The sequence below is a fragment of the Theropithecus gelada genome, chromosome 7b, assembly GCF_003255815.1.
Source record: "Theropithecus gelada isolate Dixy chromosome 7b, Tgel_1.0, whole genome shotgun sequence".
In the NCBI taxonomy this organism is placed as follows: Eukaryota; Metazoa; Chordata; class Mammalia; order Primates; family Cercopithecidae; genus Theropithecus; species Theropithecus gelada.
This window is the reverse complement of record NC_037675.1, coordinates 104,326,014-104,350,511: the sequence shown is the minus strand read 5'-3', so window position 1 is coordinate 104,350,511 and position 24,498 is coordinate 104,326,014. Positions and strand designations below refer to the sequence as shown.

Below are 24,498 nucleotides of genomic sequence, written 5' to 3'. Positions count from 1 at the left end.
TGTAAGTTTCCGGAGGCCTCCCCAGCCACGCTGAACTGAGTCAATTAAACCTCTTTATGTTAATAAATTACCCAGTCTCAGGTATTTCTTTTTTTTTTTGAGAGTCTTGCTCTGTCGCCCAGGCTAGAGTGCAGTGGCGCAATCTTGGCTCACTGAAACTTCCACCTCCCAAGTTCAAGCGATTTTTCTGCCTCAGCCTCCTGAGTAGCTGGGATTACAGGCGCCTGCCATCACACCCAGCTAATTTTTTTTGTTTGTTTGTTTTTGGTATTTTTAGTAGAGACAGGGTTTCACCATCTTGGCCAGACTGGTCTCGAACTCCTGACCTCATGATCCACCCACCTGGGCCTCCCAAAGTGCTGGGATTACAGGCGTGAGCCACTGTGCCCGGCCAGCCTCAGGAATTTTTTCATAGCAGCATGAGAATGGACTAATACAGCCACCTTCTAACACAACTTCTGCTCTTAGCTTGAAATGTCTTTAAACAGTTTCTTTAAAAAAAAAAAAAAAAAAGAGTGAGTCTAGGTACAATGGTTCATGCCTGCAATTCCAGCACTTTGGGAGGCCAAGGTGGGAGGACCGCTAGGAGTTGAAGACCAGAATGGGCAATACAGTGAGACTCCGTCCCAAAAAAATCTTTTTTTTTTTTTTTTTGAGACAGAGTCTCCCTCCATCGCCCAGGCTGGAGTGCAGTGGCACGATCTTGGCTCACTGTAAGCTCTGCCTCCCAGGTTCACGCCATCTCCTGCCTCAGCCTCCCGAGTAGCTGGGACTACAGGCGCCTGCCACCACGCCCAGCTAACTTTTTGTATTTTTAGTAGACGGGGTTTCACCATGTTAGCCAGGATGGTCTGGATCTCCTGACCTTGTGAGCCACCCACCTCAGCCTCCCAAAGTGCTGGGATTACAGGCGTGAGCCACTGCACAAGGCCAAAAAAAAATTTTTAATTAACCAGGTGTGGTGGCACACACTCGTGGTCCCAGCTACTTGGGAAGCTGACATGGGAGGATCACTTGAACTCAGGAAATCAAGGCTGCAGTGAGCTGTGATTGTACTACTGCACCTCTGCCTGGGTAACAGAGTGAGACACTGTCTCAAAACAAACAAAAATAGCTGTATTTGTTGGGTGCCTGCTAACTGCCAAGAGTTTTCTACACATACCAACATACTAACATGGCATATACTGACCCACCTGTAAGCTGGGCATCTACAGCACCATAATCCTTACCCAAATCGAGGCCAGATGTGTTTCAGAGTTCAGAATTTTTTGAATTTTAGAAAGGAAATATTGTATGTATATTTTATATATTATATATTATATAATACTCCTGAGGAAGTCTGAGGCAGTACCCATAAGAAAACACATTAACTTATTGGGTGTGGTGGCTCATGTCTGTAATCCCAACACTTTGGGAGGCCGAGGTGGGAGGATCACTTGAGTCTAGAAGTCTGAAATTAGCCTAGGTAACAAAGTGAGAAGAACCCTTTCTTTACAAAAAATTAATTTAAAAAATCAGCCGCATCTGGCGACACAAGATTGTAGTCCTCACTACTTGAGAGGCTGAGGTGGGAAGATCACTTGAGATCAGAAGTTCAAGGCTGCAGAGAGCTTTGATCACGCCACTGATTCTAGCCTGGGCCACAGAGCAAGACTCTTCTCAAAAAAAAAAAAGGGGGGGGGGATTAAATGTTAATTAACAATCTGTGGTAAAATAATGAAATATTCGTATTAAGTGGAATAGAAATTATAAATAGCCTCAATAAGTTCAGGCCAAGTGGCACCAAATCTATGAAAAACATTCCATTTTCAGAGGCTCTGGGGTTTCAGGATTGTGGCTGAGGAATTGGGGCCTGCACCATCGTACTCACTTTATGTGCTGCTGTCCTGGTTCAGAAAGACCAAGTAACCTGGTAAAGTTCATGCAGCTGGGAAAGAAGAAAGAGGCAAGGTATGAACCCCGACTCTCTCACCCAAAGCCTGCACAGTGCTTCTCACACTTAAGTGAACGTGACAATCACCTAAAAGCCTCTCTGAGAGCTGACTGTGAGTCGGCAGGTCTGAGGCAGGGCCTGGGAACCTGCGTTCCTAAAGCAATGGGGCCCCTGGAGGGGATGTGCTGCTTCCACTGGAGCAGAGGCTCCCAGTCCAGCAGGGCATCAGCACTCCCAGGAGCTCTTTAAAAATTCCCTCTACATCTGAATTTCCCGGGTCTTAACTGATACAAATGGTATGGGTGGGGGCCTCAGTTTTTGTGGTCATTTCTAGTAGCCCAATAAGTCACTAATAAAGTAGGGCTCTGACAAGGCAGCCTACAAGCCCAGTCAGGAGTTCCCCTCACAGTCCCTACTTTCCATCAAAGGAGTCTGGGAAGATTCCAGCAATGACCACAAAATGTTATTAAATTCCTCAGAGACAAAATACCCCAGCCATCCTAGGTTCTGGGGATCACAGCATTTTTTTACCCTCCCTTGGAATCAACAAAATCCTACACATACCACACTAAAGGCCAAGTTCTGGAGGACAACCACAAATAAATGTGAAAACTATTGCTGCCTGGCAGCTGACAGAAGCAAATACTTAGCAGAAGACTATGAGAAAAGTGCTCAGCCAGGCACAGTGGCTCAGCCTGTAATCCCAGCACTCTGGGATGCCAAGGCACACGGGTCCCTTGAGGTCAGGAGTTCGAGACCAGCCTGACCAACGTGGCGAAACCCCATCTCTACTAAAAATACAAAACTTAGCCAGGCATGGTGGCATGTGCCTGTAGTCCCAGCCACATGGGAGGCTGGGGCAGGAGAACTGCTTGATCCGGGAGGTGGAGCTTATAGTGAGCCGAGATCGCTCCACTGCACTCCAGCCTGGGTGACAGAGTGAGACTTCTTCTCAAAAAAACAAACAAATGAACAACAACAACAACAAAGAAAAAAAAAACAAGAAGTGCTAACACTTGGGCTGGGCTACATTATGGGAATGAATTCACGAACTGAGTGCAATCTGCACATACTTAGTCAAACTGTGCATTTTGAATTATGCTCACGAGATGCTAAGATGGAAAGGAACATGAGTGGTGGTGCAGCTGGTTCCTCCCTCTGTGTAAACTCTCTGTAGCTCCTCTGATGTCTGCTAAGCTCCTCCCAAATGTACCCGTCATGAGAAAGACTCTGAGCAGGCCTTCCACAGCACTAATCTCCCCTCAATGCTACCAGACTCTTAATTCTGCTTTCAGTAGTCCAAATCTGCCACTGCTTCTCAAATCCAGTCTCAGGCCACTTCTGATATGACAGGTATGTATCCCAGCCTGGTCACCACCCTAATGCTGGTTCTCTGCAGAAGCTCATTTGGTTAAATTCCTCCTGTAAACTGAACAAGAGTCTATTCTGACCTGAGTATTAGCTTTTGTTAATTACTAATCCTCTAATTTGCCCTTTTTTTGTTCTATTGCCTCCTTCATAGTGTCATGTTCCAGATTGAAATCAGCAGTCTGAATTTCTTGAGAACACAGAATGTCTCATGCAGTATTTTTATGCATTTACCTAGCACTGTAACAACAGGACTGGCATCCATGAAGTGCCTTCCAAAGGTCTGCTGAGGCCAGGCACAGTGGTCATGCCTATAATCCCAGTCTTTCGGGAGGCCGAGGCAGGACGATCACCCAAACCCAGGAATTTGAGATCAGCCTGGGCAACATGGAGAGGCCCTACCTCTACAAAAAAAATTTTGTGTTTTTGAGACAGGGTCTCGCTATCGCCCAGACTGGAGTGCAGTGGTGCGATCTCAGCTCACCACAACCTCTGCCTCCCAGGGTCAAGCTGTCTTCCTACCTCAGCCTCCTGAGGAGCTGGAACTAAAGGCGCATGCCACCACACCTGGCTAGTTTTTGTATTTGTTTTATAGAGACGAGGTCTCCACAAAGCCCAGGCTGGTCTCAAACTCCTGAACTCAAGCAGTCTGCTCACCTTTGCCTTCCAAAATGCTGGGATTACAGGTGTGAGCTACCATACTTGGCCCAAAAAATGTTGTAAACTTAGAAAGGTGTGAGGATCACGTGAGACTGGGAGGTTGAGGCTGCAGTGAGCTGTGATCGCACCACTGCACTCCAACCTGGGCAGCAGAGCAAGACCCAGTCTCAAAAAAAAAAAAAAAAAAAAAAGGTTTTCTGAACTAAGCTGGATTTGGTCAGTGCTCACTCAAATGTTTTTCTTTACATGAAAATACACTGAGTACCTAAGCTTAGTCAGGCACACAGTAGATAAATACATGCTGAACTGGTGAATGTGTGGTGGACATATCCTGTCCTCTCTTTCCCAACAAAGAAATACAAGTGCCTTTAACCTTAAATATCATTTTTCATTTTTATGGTGAGATAAATTTCAAAAGCTTGATTATGTTATTTTCACAACAACTATCATCCCCATATGCCAAGCAAGGAGACAAGGCTTTCAAAGAGATTCAATGACGTGCCTAAGGTCACAAAGACAGATGGGGACTAGATCACTGGTCTCTAATTCCTCCTGGAATCTTGTCCTTCCATTGCAGGGTTTCTGCAGGAGGGATGCCACTATCTCCTCCCCATCCTCTCCCTCCCCCTCCTGCTCCCCCTCCTCCCCCTCCCCCTTCCCCTCCTCCTCCTCCTCCTCCCCCTCCCCCCCTCACCAACAGATAATCTCCATGCTTCCCACCATTCTATACAATCCAGAAACGTTTACATCAGTAGTGTTACACATAAAAGAGCAGAATGTCAAAGCCTGATAAGCCCTTATCATATACAGAATTGGGGACTCTATGAAGACGCCTCTCAGACCACTTTTTTCAGGTTGAACTATACCTTACATGTTTCACTCCAAGCCTAAGTGACTAAAATATAAAGCAGTTCCTAAGAAGCTTAAGACCATACAGAAAGGGGTAACTATATTGATTCATCTTAACACAAGGCACTATCTATTTTGTAAGATGCAGAACACAGAGAGGAGACAGGCCAAGGGCACGTTTTCAACTGTGTGAATGATGCTGCCCCCTGGCCCTTGCCCTCCTGCCTTGCCTACTACCCTCCCCAGGCCTCAAGTCTCATTACCCTTCTCTGACGCCTATGCTGGTCACCCCCGGGCCACAGCCACTACATTCCGGCAGAAAGAATCCCGAAGGTGATGGCGAATGATAAAGTACATAGTGCCCAAGGAAGCAAGCCCAAAGGCTCATGGAGAGCAATGATTCTGTCCCTTATGCTATGTCACAGGCCAGCACACTTTTGGAATTCAAAAAAACAGAATGAGGAACAGGTGTCCTTATTCAAAATATATATGTAACATTTTGCCTTTGTAAGAGACCTCAGACCATGCAGACCAGAGGTCCTGGCCTCAGGAATCACGGGAGAAGCAGAGGCACTCAGGCCTCTGCAATCCTATGCAGCAGCCAGTCATTCCGAGGCATTGACCAGGGGCTGTTTGGGGAAAAACTCTCTCCACCTGTGTTTTCCCCGCTCTCACACCCTGACAACAATCGCCAACGCAGAAGAATTCTGTGAACACAGCTGTTGGGGGTTCAGTCGCCAAGGCTGTTCACCCCCAATCCCTACTTCAGACACCAGTCCCAAGTCCAGGCCTCTGGAACTTCTGACCCACCAGCTCTAAGTTGGGGTTGCCACAAACCCTCTTTGGATTCGACTAATTTGCCAGAGTGGCTTACAGGACTCCAGGAAATATGTACTTACACTGACTGGTATATCGTAGAGGATACTGCAAAAGACACAGATGAAGGGACGCAAAGGGCGAGGTATGAGGCCGGGCGGGAGCCTCCATGCCCTCCCTCGGGCCTTCCTCCAGAAACCTCCACGTGTTCCACCAAGTGGAAGCTCTCGAACGCTGTCCTTGAGTTTTTGTTTGTTTGTTTTTGAGACAGTCTCGCTCTGACACCCAGGCAGGAATGCAATGGTGCAATCTTGGCTCACTGCAACCTCCACCTCCTGGGTTTAAGCGATTCTCCTGCCTCAGCCTCCCGACTAGCTGGGATTACAGGCGCCCGACACAACGCCTGGCTGATTTTCGTATTTTTATTAGAGACGGGGTTTCACCATGTTGACCAGGCTGGTCTCGAACTCCTGACCTCAGGTGATCCACCCGCCTCAGTCTCCCAAAGTGCTGGGATTACAGGCGTGAACCACCACGCCCAGCCTGTCCTTGAGTTTTTATGGAGGCTTCATAACACAGGCATGACTTACAATCATGTAGAGATGTTTTTGGACAAAAAACCATGATCTAAACCCAGCAAGGCCTGTCTGTCCAGACTTTTCTTGGCCTCTCTGTGCAGCATTCCTTCCTCCAGGGAATGGGGCAGGGCCCTCTCTGGAATAAGGGTCTTCTGACTCACAATCAGATTAGAGTCCTGCCTTGGGCAGCTGAAAGTAGGCAAGACACCCAACATTACAACAAAAGACTGTAACAAGGGCTACGGGACTCATGAGTCAGAAACAATGGATGAAAACCTACACACACACATATACACATATATACACACACACATATATATACGTGTGTGTACGTGTATGTGTGCATATGTGTGTGTGTATATACACACATATATATACATAAAACACCACAGTAGCTCACTCTCCTCATTCACGCCTATGTTGCACAGAAGGTCAGATGTTCAGGAAAGACTCCTTGGGAACAAAGAGAGGTTATGCTTGGGAAACACAGGATTAAGTGGCTTCCCAGCCAGGGATGTTGGGGCTCTCCATACAGGTATAAGCAAGGGGCACTCATGGAACACAGGCAGACACAGCTCTTCCCTCATTAATCCCAATACACTGGGGCTCCACTGGAGTCAAAGACACAGATTTCTTGTTTCATTATTTAAATCCACTCCCTCACTTCTCTGTGACCTCATCATGTTTGCTTGGCTCAGTGTTGCAACTATCAGCTGAGACAGGCTGGGAAGGCAGCGTTTCTATGTGAAAGCACATCCATACATATACACCTCTGCACACTGTCAAATTATCCCACACTTTTATACATAAACAGCCAGAACTTTATTCTAATAAGTCTCTGGGGATTTACTACAATGATGTAGGGTAAAGGAAAGGAAAGTTAGGATATATAGGCTTACTAATATTTTCTCAATGAAGCTTTTTTTAAGAACACAGAGGAATATTAAAAACCTCACAATATTCTTTAAAAGGGAAGGTTTCAATTAATTTTTAAAATGAACTAATAATAGGAAGAAAAAAAAATGTATAGACCCAAAGTTGTGCTTGAAAAACTTGACAAACGCATGATCAAGGATGGCTGCTGCTAAGACATACATTTTATAGAGGTAGTTATTTTATGAATAGGTGTACTCCAAAAGTTTTTTTTAAATTATTGATTTAGAACACATAATGTATTTTCTCACTGAAAATGAGTAACACACAACAGTTGGCATTTCCATTTTAATCCACAACAGTTTTCAAATGGGTATCTAACATATATTACTGAGAGCACTATGGAATCTAGTCACCACGCATATACTGGATCAAAGACAGTCACAAATTCTTTGACCCTCCTTTCCTTAAGAATTAGGATCCATGTCCCCTCTCCTCAAATATAAGAGGGCTCTGTGTCTTTTTAGAACATGGCAGGAATAAAGCTACACTTTATTAAGCCCAGGCTTAAAACACTGGCAGCTCCAGACTGGGTGCAGTAGCTCACGCCTGTAATCCCAACACTTTGGAAGGCCAAGGTGGGAGGATCGTTTGAACCCAAGAGTTCAAGACCAGCCTGGGCAACATAGTGAAGACCTTGTCTCTACAAAAAATTAAAAACTAAGAAATTAGCTATGCATGGTGGCATGCACTTCTTGTCCCAGTTACTTGGGAGGCTGGACTGGGAGGACCACTTCTGCCCAGGTGTTTGAGGCTGCAGTGAGCTATGATGGTACCACTGTACTCAGCCTGGGCAACAGAGTGAGACTCTATCTCAAAAGAAAAAAAAAAAGAAGAAAGAGGGAGAGAGACAGACTGGCAGCTTCCACTTCCTCTCCTAGAACACTCACTCTAAGAGTTCTGAGTTGTCATGTAAGAAGCACAACCACCTCAGTTAGGAGAACGGCCATCTGCAGAGGACCTGAGAGCACAAGGAGGGGGAGGATCCCCTGAGCTTGGCCTTCCAACCATCCAAGCATGTGCGTAAGGCCATCTTGGACCCTCATGACTGGACCAGCCAACAGATGAATATCAATAAATTACCTCCATCAAGGCCACATGGAGTAGAAGAATCACCCAGCTGAGCCCTGCTTGATCAGGCCACAGAACCATGAGATGCAAAGGTAGATTACTGTTTTAAATCACTGATGTTTAGGGTGGTTTCTTATTCAGCAACCATTATCCAAAACAATCTATGGCTTTTTCAGGAAATGAAAGACACACATCTCTTTCCTGCTGTGGCATCAGGAATATAGTTCCCTTCCCTGATGCTGCACTGGTGGTGTGCTGTCAGCCATGATATTCCCCAGCTGCAAGCCATTAAGTGCACCTCCTATGCTTAGAGCTGGCATTACAACATGAATGTGTCTGTGTTGAGAAGAGGGAAAGTACATGGTATGATCATCATCATCCCAGCCAGAGATGTTAGGGTTGTCTGCTTGGAAACCCTCCTAGAATTTTCGCACTTAGGAGAGGGCAGGTTTCAAAATTCTGAAGAAACATGATGCACAGTCAAAATACAACTGGGCTGGGAGCAGTGGTTCACGCCTATAATCCCTGTACTTTGGGAGGCTGAGGCAAGAGGATCACTTGAGGCCTGGAGTTGAAGACCAGCCTGGGCAACAAAGTGAGACCTCGTCTGTACAAAAAAAATGAACAAAACTTGCTGGGTGTGGTGGCATGTGCCTGTAGTCCCAGCTACTCAGGCAGCTGGGTGGGAGGACCACTTGAGCGCAGGAGGCCAAGGCTGCAGTGAGCCAAGATCATGCCACTACACTCCAACCTGGGCAACAGAGTAAGACCTTGTCTCAAAAAAAGATTGGTTCCCAGATACCAAAGTCAAAAATACCACAAGGAAAAAAAACTACAGGCCGGGTGCAGTGGCTCATGCCTGTAAGTCCCAGCATTTGGGGAGGCCAAGGCAGGTGGATCACATGAGACCAGGTGTTCGAGACTGGCCTGGCCAACATGGCAAAACCCTGTCGCTACTAAAAATACAAAAATTAGCTGGGCATGATGGTGCATGCCTGTAATCCCAGCTACTGGGGAGGCTGAGGTTGTACTGAGGCAAGATCGCGCCACTACACTCCAGCCTGGATGACAAAGGAAGATTCTGCCTCACAAATGACAAGAAAAGAAAACTACAGACTAATATTCCTAATGAACATAGACGCAAAAATCTTCAACAAAATAGTAGCAAACTCAATCTAACAACACATTAAAAAGATTATATACCATGACAAAGTGAGATTTATCCCAGGAATGCAACGGTGATTCAACATACAAAACAAAATCAATATAATACACTACATCAATAGAATAATGAAAAAAAAAATGATCATCTCATAAGATGCACAAAAAGCATTTGACAAACTCAACAACCTCCCATTAAAAAAAAAAAAGTCGGCCGGGCGCGGTGGCTCAAGCCTGTAATCCCAGCACTTTGGGAGGCCGAGACGGGCGGATCACGAGGTCAGGAGATCGAGACCATCCTGGCTAACACGGTGAAACCCTGTCTCTACTAAAAAATACAAAAAACTAGCCGGGCGAAGTGGCGGGCGCCTGTGGTCCCAGCTACTCGGGAGGCTGAGGCAGGAGAATGGCGTGAACCCGGGAGGCGGAGCTTGCAGTGAGCTGAGATCCGGCCACCGCACTCCAGCCTGGGCGACAGAGCCAGACTCAGTCTCAAAAAAAATAAAAAATAAATAAATAAATAAATAAATAAAAATAAATAAATAAATAAATTAAAAAAAAAAAAAAAAAAGTCAGTGGCCAGGCACAGTGGTTCACACTTGTAATCCCAGCATTTTGGGAGTCTGAGGCAGGAGGACTGCTTGAGGCTAGGAGTTTGAGATCAGCCTGGGCAATATAGCAAGACCCATCTCTAAAAAAAAAAAAAATCAATTAACTGGGCATATTGGTGCCCACCCATAATCCCAGCTACCTGGGAGGCTAAGGCAGGAGAACTGCTCAAGGTGAGGCATTTGAGACCAACCTAGGCAACACAGCAAGACCCTGTCTCCACAAAATTAAAAAATTAGCAAGGTGCAGTGGCTTGCACCTACAGTAGTCTCAGCTACCAGGGAGACTAAAGAAGGAGCATTGCTTGATCCTGGGAGTTCAAGACTGCAGTGAGCTATGATCATATCACTGTACTTCGGCCTGGGCAAAAGAATGAGACCTGGTCTGGGGGAAAAAAAACGCTAGGCACGGTGGCTCGAACGTGTAATCCCAGCACTCTGGGAGGCCAAGGTGGGCTGATTGCTCAGGAGTTTGAGACTAGCCTGGGCAACATGGCGAAACCCATCTCCACCAAAAATGCGGAAAAAAAAAAAAATAGCAAGGCATTGTGGCATGTGCCTTTGGTCCCAGCTACTCAGGAGGCTGAGGTGAGAGGATCGGTTGAGCCTGGGAGGCAGAGGTTGCAGTGAGCCATGATTGCACTACTGCACTCCAGCTTGGGTGACAGAGCAAGACCCTGTGTCAAAAAAAGAAAAAGAAAAAAAGAAAAGAAGAGAAAATAAAGAAAACACAGCTAACTTCATAATCAGTGGTGAAAAGCTTCCCCTGAGATTAGGAACAGTATGAGGATGCTCACTTTCATCACTGCTATTCAAAATTGTACTAAATGTCTTAGCCAGAGCAATTAGGCAAGAAAAATAAATAAAAGGCATTCAAATTAGAAAGAAGACGTAAATTATATATGCAGGTGACATGATTCTGTATAAAGAAATCCCACAGAATCCACAAAATAACTACTAGAGGTAATAAATTCAACAAGGTTGTAGGGCATAAGACCAACATACAAAAATCAGTTGTTTCTATACACCAGCAATGAGCAATACAAAAAGAAAGGTCAGAAAATAACTTCATTTACAACAGAACCCACAAGAATAAAGCACCAAGAAATAAATTTATACAAAGAGGTGAACGATTTGTACACTAACACTACAAACTATTGCTTAAAGAAATTAAAAGAGACATAATTGAATGAAAAGACATCCCAAGTTCAGCCGGGTGCTGTGGCTCACGCCTGTAATCCCAGCACTTTGGGAGGCGGAGGCAAGCTGATCACGAGGTCAGGAGATTGAGACCATCCTGGCTAACACAGTGAAACCCCGTCTCTACTAAAAATACAAAAAATAGCCAGGCGCTGTGGCACATGCCTGTAGTCCCAGCAACTCGGGAGGTTGAGGCAGGAGAATGGCGTGAACCCAGGAGACGGAGCTTGCAGTGAGCCGAGACTGCACCATTGCACTCCAGCCTGGGGAACAGAGTGAGACTCTCTCTCAAAAAAAAAAAAAAAAAACAGAAAAAAAGAAAAGACATCCCATGTTCATGGATTGGAAGACAATACTGTTAAGATTGCAACCCCCCAAAGCAATCTACAGAATCAATCCCCTCCCTATTAAAATTCCAATGACCTTTTTTGCAGAAATGCAAAAGGTGACATTCAAATTCATATAAAATTGCAACTGGCCCCAAATAGTCAAAACAATATAGAAAATGAAAAAGTTGGAAGACTCATACTTCCCAAACTTACTACTTCAAAACTTATTACAAAGCTTCAGGAATCCAAACAGTGTGTGATATGGTTTGGCTGTGTCTCTACCCAATTCTCATATTGAACTGTAGCTCATACAATCCCCATGTGTTATGGGAAGGGACACAGGGGGAGGTAACTGAAGTATGGGGGCAGGTTTTTCCCGCGATGTTCTCGTGATACTAAGTCTCACAAGATATGATGGTTTTATAAAGCACAGTTCCCCTGCACAGACTCTCTTGCCTGATGCCATGTAATACATACCTTTGCTCCTCCTTTGCCTTCCACCATGATTGTGAGGCCTCCCCAGCCATGTGAAACAATGAGTTCATTAAACCTCTTTTTCTTTATAAATTACCCTGTCTCGGGTATGTCTTTATTAGCAGCATGAGAACAGACTAATAAAGTGTGGTACTGATGTAACAGACTTACAGAGCAACAGAATAGAACTGAGCATCCAGAAATAAATGCAAACATCTATGGCCAATTTATTTTTAATAAGGGTGCCAAGACCATTCAATAGGGAAAGAAGTGTTTTCAATAAATGGTGCTGAGAAAACTAAGTAAGAATATACAAAAGAATGAATTGGGACTCCTATCTCATTCCATATACAAAAATTAACTGAAATGGATCAAAGACCTAAAGGTAAGAACTAAAACAATAAAACTCAGAAGAGGCTGAGTGCAGAGGCTCACACCTATAATCCCAACACTTTGGGAGGCTGAGGTGAGTGGATCACTTGAGGCCAGGAGTTCTAGACCAGCCTGGGCAACATGGCAAAACCCTATCTCTACTAAAAATACAAAAATTAGGCAGGCTAATTAGTGGTATGTGCCTGTAGTCCTAGTTACTTAGGAGACTGAGGCATGAGAATTGCTGGAACCCAGGAGGCGGAGGTTGCAGTGAGCCAAGATCATGCCACTGCACTCCAGCCTCGGCAACAGAAGGAGACTCGGCCTCAAAAAAAAACAAAAGTTTAACATTCAGAATATATAAAGAACTCAACAGACATTGTCCCCCCAAAAAATGTACAAATGGCCAAGAGTCACATGAAAAGACATTCAATATGTTTGCCCATCAAGAAAATACAAACCCAAACCACAATGAGATACCACTTTACACTAACTAGAATAGCTTTAATCAAAAATATATACATATACAACACACACACACACACGTACATCCTTTTGTAGTTCATAAGTGTGATTGGGTATTCAAATGCAGGTGTGAGAGGTGCCACTCTTAAACCTTGTTATGATATTGGCACATTATCCATGTGACATAAAAAAGAAAACAAAATAAATTTAGCAAAGATGTCCTGAAATTGGAACACTGCTGGTGGGAATAAGTTAAACACAGTATTACCATATGACCAGCAATTCCACTCCTAGGTATATACCCAAGTGAAATAAAAACATACCTACACAGAAACTTGTGCACAAATGTTTACAGCAGCATTACTCTTAATAGTCAATGAAAATAATCCAAATGCCCATGAACAAATGAATAGACAGATTGTGGCATATATGTACATACAATGGATTATGATTCAGCAATAAAAAGGAACAAAATACTGACACATGCTACAACTTGGATGTACCTCAAAAACATCATGCTAAGTGAAAGCAGCCAGACACAAAAAACAAGTTATATGATTCCTAGATGCTATATCTGGAATAGGCAAATCCACAGAAACCAAAAGCAGATTAGAGATTATCAAGGGACGGGAAGATTGGGGAATGGGAGTGATTACTTAAAGGGTAAAGGGGGATGAAAAGTTGTTTTTTCTTCTTTAAGAGACAGGTTCTCCATCTGTCCTCCAGGCTGGAGTGCAGTGGTGCGATCACAGTTCACTGCAGCCTCGAATTCCTGGGCTCAAGCAATCCTCCTGCCTCAGCCTCTGGAGTAGGTGAGACTACATACAGGCTCAGGTCACCGTGCCCAACCTTTTTTTTTTTTTTTTTGAGACGGAGTCTTGCTCTGTTGCCCAGGCTGGAGTGCAGCGGCATGATCTCAGCTCACTGCAACTTTTGCCTCCCGGGTTCAAGTGATTCTCCTGCCTCAGCCTCCTGAGTAGCTGGGACTACAGGCATGTGCCACCATGCCCAGCTAATTTTTGTATTTTTAGTAGAGACGGGGTTTCACCATGTTGGCCAGGATGGTCTCGATCTCTTGACCTCGTGATCCACCTACCTCAGCCTCCCAAAGTGCTGGGATTACAGGCATGAGCCACCGCGCCCAGCCCCAGCCACTACTAAAAAAATACAAAAATTAGCCAGGTGTGGTGGCACGTACCTGTAACCCCAGCTACTCGAGAGGATGAAGCAGGAGAATCGCTTGAACCTGGGATGCAGAGGTTGCAGTGAGCCAAGATCACACCACTGCACTCCAGCCTGGGTGACAGAACGAGACTCCATCTCAAAAAGAAAAAGAGAAGGAAAAACATTTTCTGCTATGGAAAAAAAAAAAAAAAAAAAGCAAGGCAAGTGACCAGAGCAACAGCATGGGCTGTTTAATTAGGGTGTTCAGGGAAGACCCCTTTGAAGAGGTGAAATGTGAACAGAGACCTGAATAAATCGAAGTGTTGTTGTTGTTGGAGACAGTCTCACTGTCACCCAGGCTGGAGTGCAGTAGTGCCATCTCGGCTCACTGCAACCTCCACCTCCCGAATTCAAGCGATTCTCCTGCCTCAGTTGCTGGGACTACAGGCACGTGCCACCACACCCAGCTAATTTCTTTTTTTTGGTTTAGTAGAGAAGGGATTTTACCATGTTGGCCAGGCTGGTCTCGAACTCCTGACCTCAAGCAATTTGCCCCCCTCAGCCACCCAACGTGTTGGGATTACAGGCATGAGCCACCACACCCAGCTCAAATTGAAGAACACTATTATTGCTAAATAACAGAAAAAAATAAAGTGCTAAAATATGATTTTAAATACGCAAAAATTCATATGCTAAAACTGCTTTTAAAAAGGGGAGATATCAATAGATGTTCCTTTTGTGCAAATATACTGTGATTTCACTTTCTAGACATTTTACCCTTTTTATAAATAATTTATTTGCAGTCCAATAATGTCCTTCTACTCCCACCGGTACTTCTTCCAGGGACAGGCCATACTTCCAAGACGGCCTGCCATCCGCCTTGCTAGTAAGTCATTCCCTTTACGAAATCACTCAGGAGAGGAAAGGGGAAGAGAAATGGTCACTTCTGAAACACTAGGTTCTTATATTCTCTCACATGCTCCCATTTTTCTTGTTCTTGTTTTGAGACAGGATCTCACTGAGTCACCCAGGCTAAAGTACGGTGACACAATAACACCTCACTGCAGCCTTGACTTCATGGGCTCAAGCAATCCTCCCGCATCAGCCTCCTGAGTAGTTAGATGGGACTACAGGAGCACACCACCATGACTAGCTAATTTTTAAATTTTTTGTAGAGACAAGGTCTTATGTTGCCCAGGTTGGTTTAGAACTCCTGGATTCAAGCGATCCCCCTGCCTCATCCTCTCAAAGTGCTGGGACTGCAGGTATGAGCCACTGCACCTGGCACAGGCTTTTTTTTTTTAGACGCAGCTTTACTCTTGTTGCTCAGGCTGGAGTGCAATGGCACAATCTTGGGCTCACTGCAACCTCTGCCTCCCGGGTTTAAGCAATTCTCCTGCCTCAGCATCCCAAGTAGCTGGAATTACGGGCATGCGCCACCACGTCCGGCTAATTTTGTATTTTTAGGTGAGATGGGGTTTCACTATGTTGGTCAAGCTGGTCTCGAACTCATGACCTCAGGTGATCCACCCACCTCGGCCTCTGAATGTGCTGGGATTACAGGCACGAACCTCTGCGCCAAGCCTAGGCTCACATTTAGGTCTCAATTACTTTTTTTATTATGGTAAAATACACATAACAAAATTTACCATCGTAATCATTTCAAGTGTATAGTCCAGTGGTATTAAATACATTCATAATGTTGTGTGACCATCACCACCATCCATCTCCAGATGGAGAGTTTAGGTTTCAGAGGCTTTTCTGTGTGACTGTGAACTCCACAGTTACCTTTGCATAGATGAGAAAACTGAGGCTTAGAAAGGAAGAGGAATTTAACAGCACAGTTAGCAGAAGGACAGACCAGAATTCAAAGCAGGGCTGATTCCTTCCATGCATAAACTGGTCTCGTTTTTACTGGGTCCATCTTAGGCCAGACTGTAGCAATACAAAGAACGAAGTGACCCAACCCTTGAGAAGCTTGTCGTCTCAACCCTAGAGACCTATTCCAGATGCACAGAAACATCCCTCAATCTGGAGAAGGCAGGGAAGGCTCTCATGCCACTGCCTCCACCCTACAAGGGCTCACTTAGGTCTAAGAACAAATAAATCTACCCTCTGTCATCCCAAGGGCCTGACCTAGTGGCCTCAGTGTCCGGCCGCATTCTCTTATTCACAGTCCTTCCTGGAGCAGGTACAGATGGCCATGAAACAAGCCCCTACATCTCTGCTCAGCCACCACTGACCCCTCCTGGTTGCAAGTTCAAAACCTTGACAGTGGTTCTCGCAGAAGAGCCACCTTAAGTATTCTCCAAAATAGCCAAACATCATTTCCCTGCTAACAGCGGTGACGGCTTCCATGCCTTTAACTCATATTTCCACAGGCAATCTGTAGTTACAATTAAATTCAAGATGAATAGGTGCTAGGCTGTAACCATTATGCTCTCTACAGAGTGACCAGGCCTTGGGGACTTGTTCATCACTAACAAGCTAATGTTTGTAAAACCCTGTAAAGACATAATGACTAAATGCTGTCATTATTACTAGACTACCAGTTTAAATGTAAATTAAGAGAGAAAGGGGAAAGAAAACACATTAGCAAATCAGGTTAGGGACTGCTACTCAGCAAGCTGTAAGAAGCATCTGAGCCACTGCGAAAAGAACCTCCCAACCAAATGTGTCAAAGGACAGTAAATACGAGGGGGCTGCTGTAAGAAAGGAACTCATGGCAGAGATGGAATGGAGTGCGGCCTAGAATAATCAGCCATATAGGCAAAACAGATGTTGGATGAAAGGGAAAGGCTGTATGAAAAATACACCATTTTAAAAAAAAGCACTCTCTAGCAGCAAAACTAAAGTCTACTCTGAAAGCAAAACTAAGAAGTTTAGAACCTGAAGAAAATCTAAAACTGCACTGTAGTTCAGCTGTGGTGAAACCATGAACTCTGGGGTCCAGCAGGCCTGTTGCTCTTCCTTTTCCTCATCTGTAAAATGGGGAGAATTCCTACCTCAGAAGTTAGGCTGTCACAAAGGCAGCACCCAGAAGTGGCCGGGTTCCTTTTCCTGTACCCGCTCCGCTGAAGGACAGCCACAGCAGAACCCCTTCCGACTCATGGGCCCTCTGCCAGGTGACTCCCTGCTAGCCCAGAATTCCCCACTCCTGCTGCTAGCTTCCCTAAGAGTTACCTCCTTGGGAAATGCCTCCTCCTAACCCAGGTCGAAACTGCACAGCGCCTCCACAATGCACCAGAGCCTCTGTTCCACTGTCGTGGCACCTACCACATGATCAGACGGCATCCTATCTGACTTTTTAGCTTTAGCAACGAGCATAGCCCCTAGCACTTAGAAAGTTCTCAAAAAAAGTGTGGGTGATTCAATAATTCTCAATTAACCCTCCTTGGAATTAGGTAGGGAAAAACCTACCCTGGGTGAATAGCCCTTGCTTTGTCATTATTTGCCTTGTGAGAGGTGCTGACCCGAACTCTCAGAGCCTCAGCTGCCTCCCACATAAAATAAGAGACCTCAACTAGAAAACTTCTGTGGTCCCTAACTAACAAGATCTGATATTTACATTCTCAGATCTTAACATTCTTTTTTTTTTTTTTCTTTTTTTTTTTTTTTAATTTATTTATTATTATCATACTTTAAGTTGTAGGGTACATGTGCATAACGTGCAGGTTTGTTACATATGTATACTTGTGCCATGTTGGTCTGCTGCACCCATCAACTAAAAAAGGATGAGTTTGCGTCCTTTGTAGGGACATGGATGCAGCTGGATCTTAACATTCTTACTCTATTACACCTCGATCCTCTAATACTGTGAAAATTAACATCTCCACAATGCTTTCCCATCCATCTAACGCATAAAAAGCAAGTGATGTCCCTGGTGCTAGTAGCTCCATTGTATAGATAGGCAAATCAATTCAGCGGGGCCAAGCAGCCTGCCCAAGGTCATTCTACCACTAAATACAGAGGGCAGACTGGAATTCAGATCCTCAAAGTTGGTACCCTCCACTATGCCACACTTCTCCAGCTGTGAGGTGGACAGCTCCAGGAATCCACAGTGGGATTCCAGAAACACAATACATCTTTTGGAGAACCAAGAGTTTTAAAAGATTTAGGGAACAAGGTAAGTTTATATTAAAACAATCAACCATATTACGGAGGACAATGTACAATTCACATTAAATTTTAAGATAAAACTTAATGGGCTTACCAAACCCCCTCCCACTAAGGGGAAAGTCACACAGAAAAGCCTCTGAAACCTAAACTGTTAATTTACCCTATAATAATGTTTCAAGCAGCAGGTTTAATTTGCAGCATAAAGTTATAATTTCTGAGTATTACTGGACATGAAAGAGCTCAAGAGAACTAGTTTTCCTGTTCTTCCAGCTTTTAAGTCATTAAAAGCATCCAAGAAAATTACATGGTGAAATGAAACTTTCCACCAAACAAAACCCCAATGCAACTAATCCTGGAGCTAAGTATTATCAGAACGGGAGGATGGAAGCCTGACCTCCAGGAACACACAGCTAAGGGAGGCCGCTACAAGGCACACCCAACTGCCGACACACATTCCAAACACACGGAACCACTGTGGGAATCTGTCACATCCCTCCTGTCTTCCCGGCTTGCAGAATCTGGCCACAAACACCGACCAAGAGCTTACCATTTGCCTGGCCCTTGGGGAAAGGAGGGAAGGCCTAACAAGCACCTCATTACCTTGTGGACATAGGCCTCCTAATTGGCAGTAACCTTCCAGGACACAAAATTAATCTCGGAAAACCTTCATTACAATTTTCATGACTCCTGGAGATTCACATTTCACCACTTTGATGCTACTGTTGCCTTACAGATTTGTATTACTCTACTTGGTTAATCAATTTAGCTTTTCTCTCCACTTAAAGAAATCAAGTTTCCAATAAATACGCTTTTGGGTTCTACCATAGAATAAGTGTTTCAACTGGAAAGGAAATCAGAATGTCAAAGAAGCAGATCTTCATATCTTTCTTGATAGAACTGCCCCATGAGAAGTTACCACCAAATAGCCTCCATTTAATTTTTTTTTTTAAATTCTCGAAATCAGCATGGAACAATCCTAGAAAAAAAGTAAATTGTGAAATGAAATGTAGGGCCCCAATTTTTCAGTTCTTGAGAATTAAGGAGACTGAGGTGATTTAAGCATGGATGACACAGGAGTAGGTTGGGGGAAGGACTTTTTAAAAATATTAGAGCCAGGGCCGGGTGTGGTGGCTCACGCCTGTAATTCCAGCACTTTGCAAGGCTGAGATGGGTGGATCACTTGAGGTCAGGAGTTCGAGACCAGGCTGGCCAACATGGTGAAATCCACTCTCTACTAAAAATACAAAATTTTTATGTTTTTGTATAAAATACAAAATACATTTTGCATTTTGTACTTTGTATTTTATGAGGCATGGGGGCAGGCACCTGTAGTCCCAGCTACTCAGGAGGTTAAGGCAGGAAAATCACTTGAGCCCAGGAGGGAGAGGCTGCAGTGAGCCAAGACTGCACCACTGCACTCCAGCCTGGGCAATAGAAGATTCCATCTCAAAAAAATAAATAGGCTGAGTGTGGTGGCCCACGCCTGTAGTCCCAGCACTTTGGGAGGCTGAGGTGGGCGGATCACCTGAGGTCAGGAGTTCAAGACTAGTCTGGCGAACATGGCAAAACCCTGTCTCTACTAAAAAATACAAAAATTAGCTGGGAAGGCTGGGCACAGTGGCTCACGCCTGTAATCCCAGCACTTTGGGAGGCCAAGGCAGGTGGATCACTTGATGTCTGGAATTTGACACCAGCCTGGCCAAGATGGTGAAACCCCACCTCTACTAAAAATACAAAAATTAGCTAGTTATGGTGGCACGCACCTGTGGTCCCCAGCTACTCAGGAGGCTGAGGCAAGAGAATCGCCTGAATCCCGGAGGTGGAGGTTGCAGTGAGCTGAGATCACGCCACTGCACTTCAGTCTGGGTGACAGAGTGAGACTCTGCCTCAAAAAAAAAAAAAAAAAAAAAAATTGCAAGGTGTGCTGGTGAGCGCCTGTAATCCCAGCTACTAGGGAGGCTGAGGTAGGAGACTCATTTGAACCCAGGAGGTGGAGGTTGTAGTGAGCCAAGATCGGGCCACTGTACTCCAGCCTGGGCAACAGAGTGAGACCATTTCAAATAAAATAAATAAATAAATAAATAAATTTATTTTAGAGCCAGGAGTCTCACTGTGTTACCCAGACTAGAGTGATCCTCCCACTTCATTCTCTGGGGTAGCTGGGACCACAGGTGAGCATGTCAGACTAGGAAGGGGCTTTTTAACATTTACACCCCTCCCCTGCCACTTTTGAGACTTTCTACATGCAATGAAAAATGGTAGGGACAGCCAAGTGGTGTCACCCAGGTTAGGGCCCACTGCTCTGTTCCCCTCCACAGACCATGCCCTTCACAGTACAGTATGCCTGACCCACATGAGCTCCCAGTCACAAGAGCCAAAGGCCAGCACATGCAACTTCCCAACTAGAAACCCAATGAGCAGCCGCATGGCCAGCCCTGCATCTACTGGCAAGGAGTGACAGGATGGCAAGCTGTCAGATCCCATCTTACCAAAACAAAGTGGGAGGGGGCCCTGTAAGGGGGCCCAGATGGCCCCACTATACCAGAGCTTTCCTGACACTGGGCCTCAACTCAACGCCACTTCCCAGAAGACTTACCCAACTACCTCAGCCAACCAAGAGCTTTCTCTTTCCCTTATGGATTCCCGTCACACTTCTAGAATTCTACACAATCCACTAATTCATCTCATCCTACATTTTGACTTGCTGGTTTCTTCCTGGTGGGAGAAAGTAGTCTCTGCCAAATGGTTAGCACCTGAGGGCAGGATGCTGGCTTTTTCCTTATGCGTCCTGCCATAAGCTCTGTCCTGGTCTGTCTCAGTCAAGTATCTGTTGGTTTCTGGCACGTCCCCTCACCGTGCACAGGGGTCAAGATGGCCTACATCCCTGCAGATCACACCCCAGCAGACGGGTGCTGTGTCTCACTCTTCCCAGCACGGTAACCAGAACATTATGAGAACTCAGGGCACATTAACTGAACATTAATTCAATGAGAAAAAGACTCCCAAGTCCCAATTAATGATCCACTTATCTCGAGGAATACAGAATGCAGCATCAATTCCCACCTGATTCCTAAAGTTGATAGAAACCAACAGGCATCAGCATTTATGACATCCCACTACCTGCCAGCCTACTCCAAGTCATCTGCACAGGCCAACAATAAGCTTCACCAAAACAAACAAACAAGAAAGGTATTAAGCTTAATAGTAAAAAACTCCGCCGCCTTCTCCCTAGGGTGGTCCGTCTCCCATCCCCTTTCCTGGAATACTGTTGTGCAGAACTTAGTCAATAAAGGCTTTCTCAAATGAGAAAGGCATTTTGTATTTTAATTATGAATAATAAATTTTACACAAGCACACATAACATTTTCTCATTTTTTTTTTTCCTGTTCTGTTTAAAACTGCATTTTCTTCTATTTCCATTCGCATCTTTGGGACCCAAAGCCTGCTGCACTGGTGCAGACCGCATGGCACCTATCCCGTGTACCTCTCTCCGGCGTCTAGGCCTCCCTCATTCTGGCTTCATCCCCACTGCTCAAAGCAAGTCTAAGCATCATCTCCACACTCAGGTCTCGGCTGACTCTCTCTGGTAGCCTTCCAAATCCTCTGGCCTCACCTCCCTCTTTCTCACTCTTCCCACTTTCTCTGTATCTGAGGTCAGTTATTATGACTCCTCCACACAAAAAGAATACCAAGTAATTTTTCTTCCTCCACGAACACTCGCAAAGCAGCAGCAAGGAGTCCCTGATTCCATGGAATGGACCCTGAGGGCCTTGGCCACGAAACGTCGCCTCTGCTAAGTTAACAGTTCTTTAAACTGACCACTGCAAGGAAATTCAACTATTGCATAATACTTGATAGGTTAGATCACTTGCTGTTTGGAGAGTCTTGCTATATGAAGAGAAAATAGAGTTGGGCAAATTTAACGCAATTTCCTTTGTTTGCCTGAGCTAGCTCAGACTTGCAACGCCACAGTAGCAGTTTTATCTTTCTTAAAGTACAGCTTTAACATCATAAAAAAGGATTTTAAGGGAGTGATCAATCATTCTCATCTAACCTGACAGTATCATTAGCATGCATATCCTGATAATACCCCAGAAAGGTCCTTCTTGAGTTGCACAGTCAAAAATTAAAGGGATTCTTGCAGGAGTATTTAGAGAATCAGAATCCGCAACGCAGGCTCAGACGTCTCAGTTAATGAAGGACTTTCTTCAAGGCACAAACAAGAGTAGGGATATTTTGATGGTATTAACAGAAACAACTGGAGACTGTTACTGCCTGTTTCCAGTGAAATCTCTTTACAGCTTCTCACTGAGTGAAGCCATCTTATTAATTCCAAAAGAAGGGATAGCATCCAAGGAAAATAATTGGTCTTCTTTCCCCTCGCAGAGAAATTCACATGAATGTCTCAAAAAAAAAAAAAAAAAAAGCTGGAATTCTCCCTGGCCATCTCTCTCTCCTTTCCTGGCTTCTGCATTGACAGCTGGAACAGATGGCGTCTGGGTGAGACACCTTACATCTTAACCCTTATCCATGATAAGGTCTGATTTTCACTAGCGATGCTGGAATCCAAGGTCTGTCAGGGTTTCCGTCATGAGCACCCACTCACAGGATTTCCAGTCCCATATGATATTTTCCAGTTTTCATACCGATAAGGCTTATCTTGCTTTGGCCAAAGAATTTTCATCTTTAGACTAATTCTCAACATTTACATTGTCACAACGCGGTGAAAAGGTACACATTTCCTCTCATTTGAGAAAAGAACGCTGTACACTATTTTGCCAGACATCCTACATATGATGCAGTCTTTTCACAGGCCATTTTCAAAGACGTGAGAGACATGAGAAGATCTCAGGACGAACTGATGGTCCACTTGGCCATTCCCTACAGTAAGAATTTTATAGACACATACAGGGTAACAGCAAACAACATTTCCAAACGCTCCGGCAGTGTGTAGTCGCAGCAAATGCTAGAAAAAAAAAATAAATAATGGCTCCTCTTCAGTTGTATGCTGTGAATGTAAATTAAGAAGCCGCTACAACGCTCGACATAACCTTTCTGACGCCACAAAAATGAATGAATTATATCCATACACACACAGACACACACACACCACGCATCACATCTCATTCTGAAAACTGATTCTGAGCTTAATTCGAAAAATGTGAAATACAACTGGTCCCGTCAACGGCTCGTAATCTGAAGGCTTCTTGGATTTCCAAGCACGTCCACAACACCTCATCCGTTTCCAGTTTGTTACTATTTCAAATCGAAGGGAGAGAATTTTCCACACAGAATTCTCTCCTCGGGTTCAAATACTAGACCGAAGTCCCCACACGGGGCTGGCTGGCGGCGTGGAACCTGCCAGCCCGCCGAGAGCCGCCTGGCGCCCGCGGGGAAGACGCAGAGCCCGCGGCCCGGAGCTGCCCGGTGCCCCGGGAGTCGCCGGCCCTCGGCGGCCGCGGGAGGGGAATTCGCGCCCTGAGCCCAACCCGGACCCCCCGCGCCGCCCCCCAAGCGGTCGGAGGCGCCTCTGCGGCGGCATGACTCAGGACCAACTTTCCAATAACGCCCGGGCCCCCCCGGCCGGCCCGGGCAGCGCGCTCGGCCACGCAGCTCCTGAGCCGCCGTCCCTCCGCGTGAAACCCGCGGCCCCGCGGGGTGCCGGGTCCTCAACGCCCGCGGGGGTCACGGCCGTGGCGAGGCCTGCGCGCCCCGTTTCCTGAAAAGCTGCGGGCGTCCCGGGCCCCTCGGGCCCCGAGCCTGGCCTCCGGGACAAAGTTTGCCGAAGTTGAGGCGTCCGGGGGCGGGAGGCAGCCGGGTTGGGGCGCGGGGCCAGGCTAAAGCCGCGCCCCGCACTCGCCGCCGGGACGGGCCGGGCCTGCGCCGGCGGGCCGGGCCCGCGCCGGGCAGCTCTGAGGCCCCCGGGCCCCGCCGCCGAGGGCGCGGGATGGAGGCGACTGGGATGGAGGCGCCCGGCCGCGCGCCGGAGGCCCGCCCGCCCGCCGCGGCGCCTTACCTCGCGGTCCGCCGCCGCTCGACCGGCTCACGGGCGCCGGGCGCGTCCTCCGCCGCGGTCCGCAGCGTCCTGCTCCCCGGGCTGCCCCATGGCGGGGGGCGGGGAAGAGCCGGCGGCCGCCGCGGCTGCCGCCGGCTGGAAAGTCCCGGCTGGGCTGCAACCCCGGCTCGCGCACGCGGCGGCCGCGCCGCGCTCCCTCGCTCCCTCGCTCCCTCACGCAGTCCCGCGCAGGCACTTCCTCTCGCGCGCTGGAAATCCCCGGCGCGCCCGCCGCCCCGCCCCCGCCGCCCGCGCGCGTGGGAGCGGCAGGAGCCCGCGAGCGCCGCCGGCCCCACGCGCCCCCCGGTCCCCCCCCGCGCCCGCGCCCCGTCGCCCAAGGGCA

The 24,498-nt window shown here is 46.3% G+C and overlaps 1 protein-coding gene and 1 non-coding gene across 3 annotated transcripts in view; one reads left to right on the top strand and one right to left on the bottom strand.

Moving 5' to 3' along the window:
* The window catches only part of TRAF3 (TNF receptor associated factor 3), a 139,268-nt gene extending 114,939 nt beyond the window's left edge, over positions 1 to 24,329 (bottom strand). For both annotated transcript variants that reach the window (XM_025392782.1, XM_025392784.1), the window contains exon 1: positions 24,117 to 24,329. The gene's annotated coding sequence lies outside the window, so the exon portion shown is untranslated. The remainder of the gene's footprint in view (positions 1 to 24,116) is intronic.
* Positions 12,902 to 13,002, top strand: LOC112629618. The gene has a single exon (XR_003120705.1). It is a non-coding gene; the product is annotated as a small nucleolar RNA U13 (small nucleolar RNA).
* Positions 24,330 to 24,498: the final 169 nt, after the last annotated feature.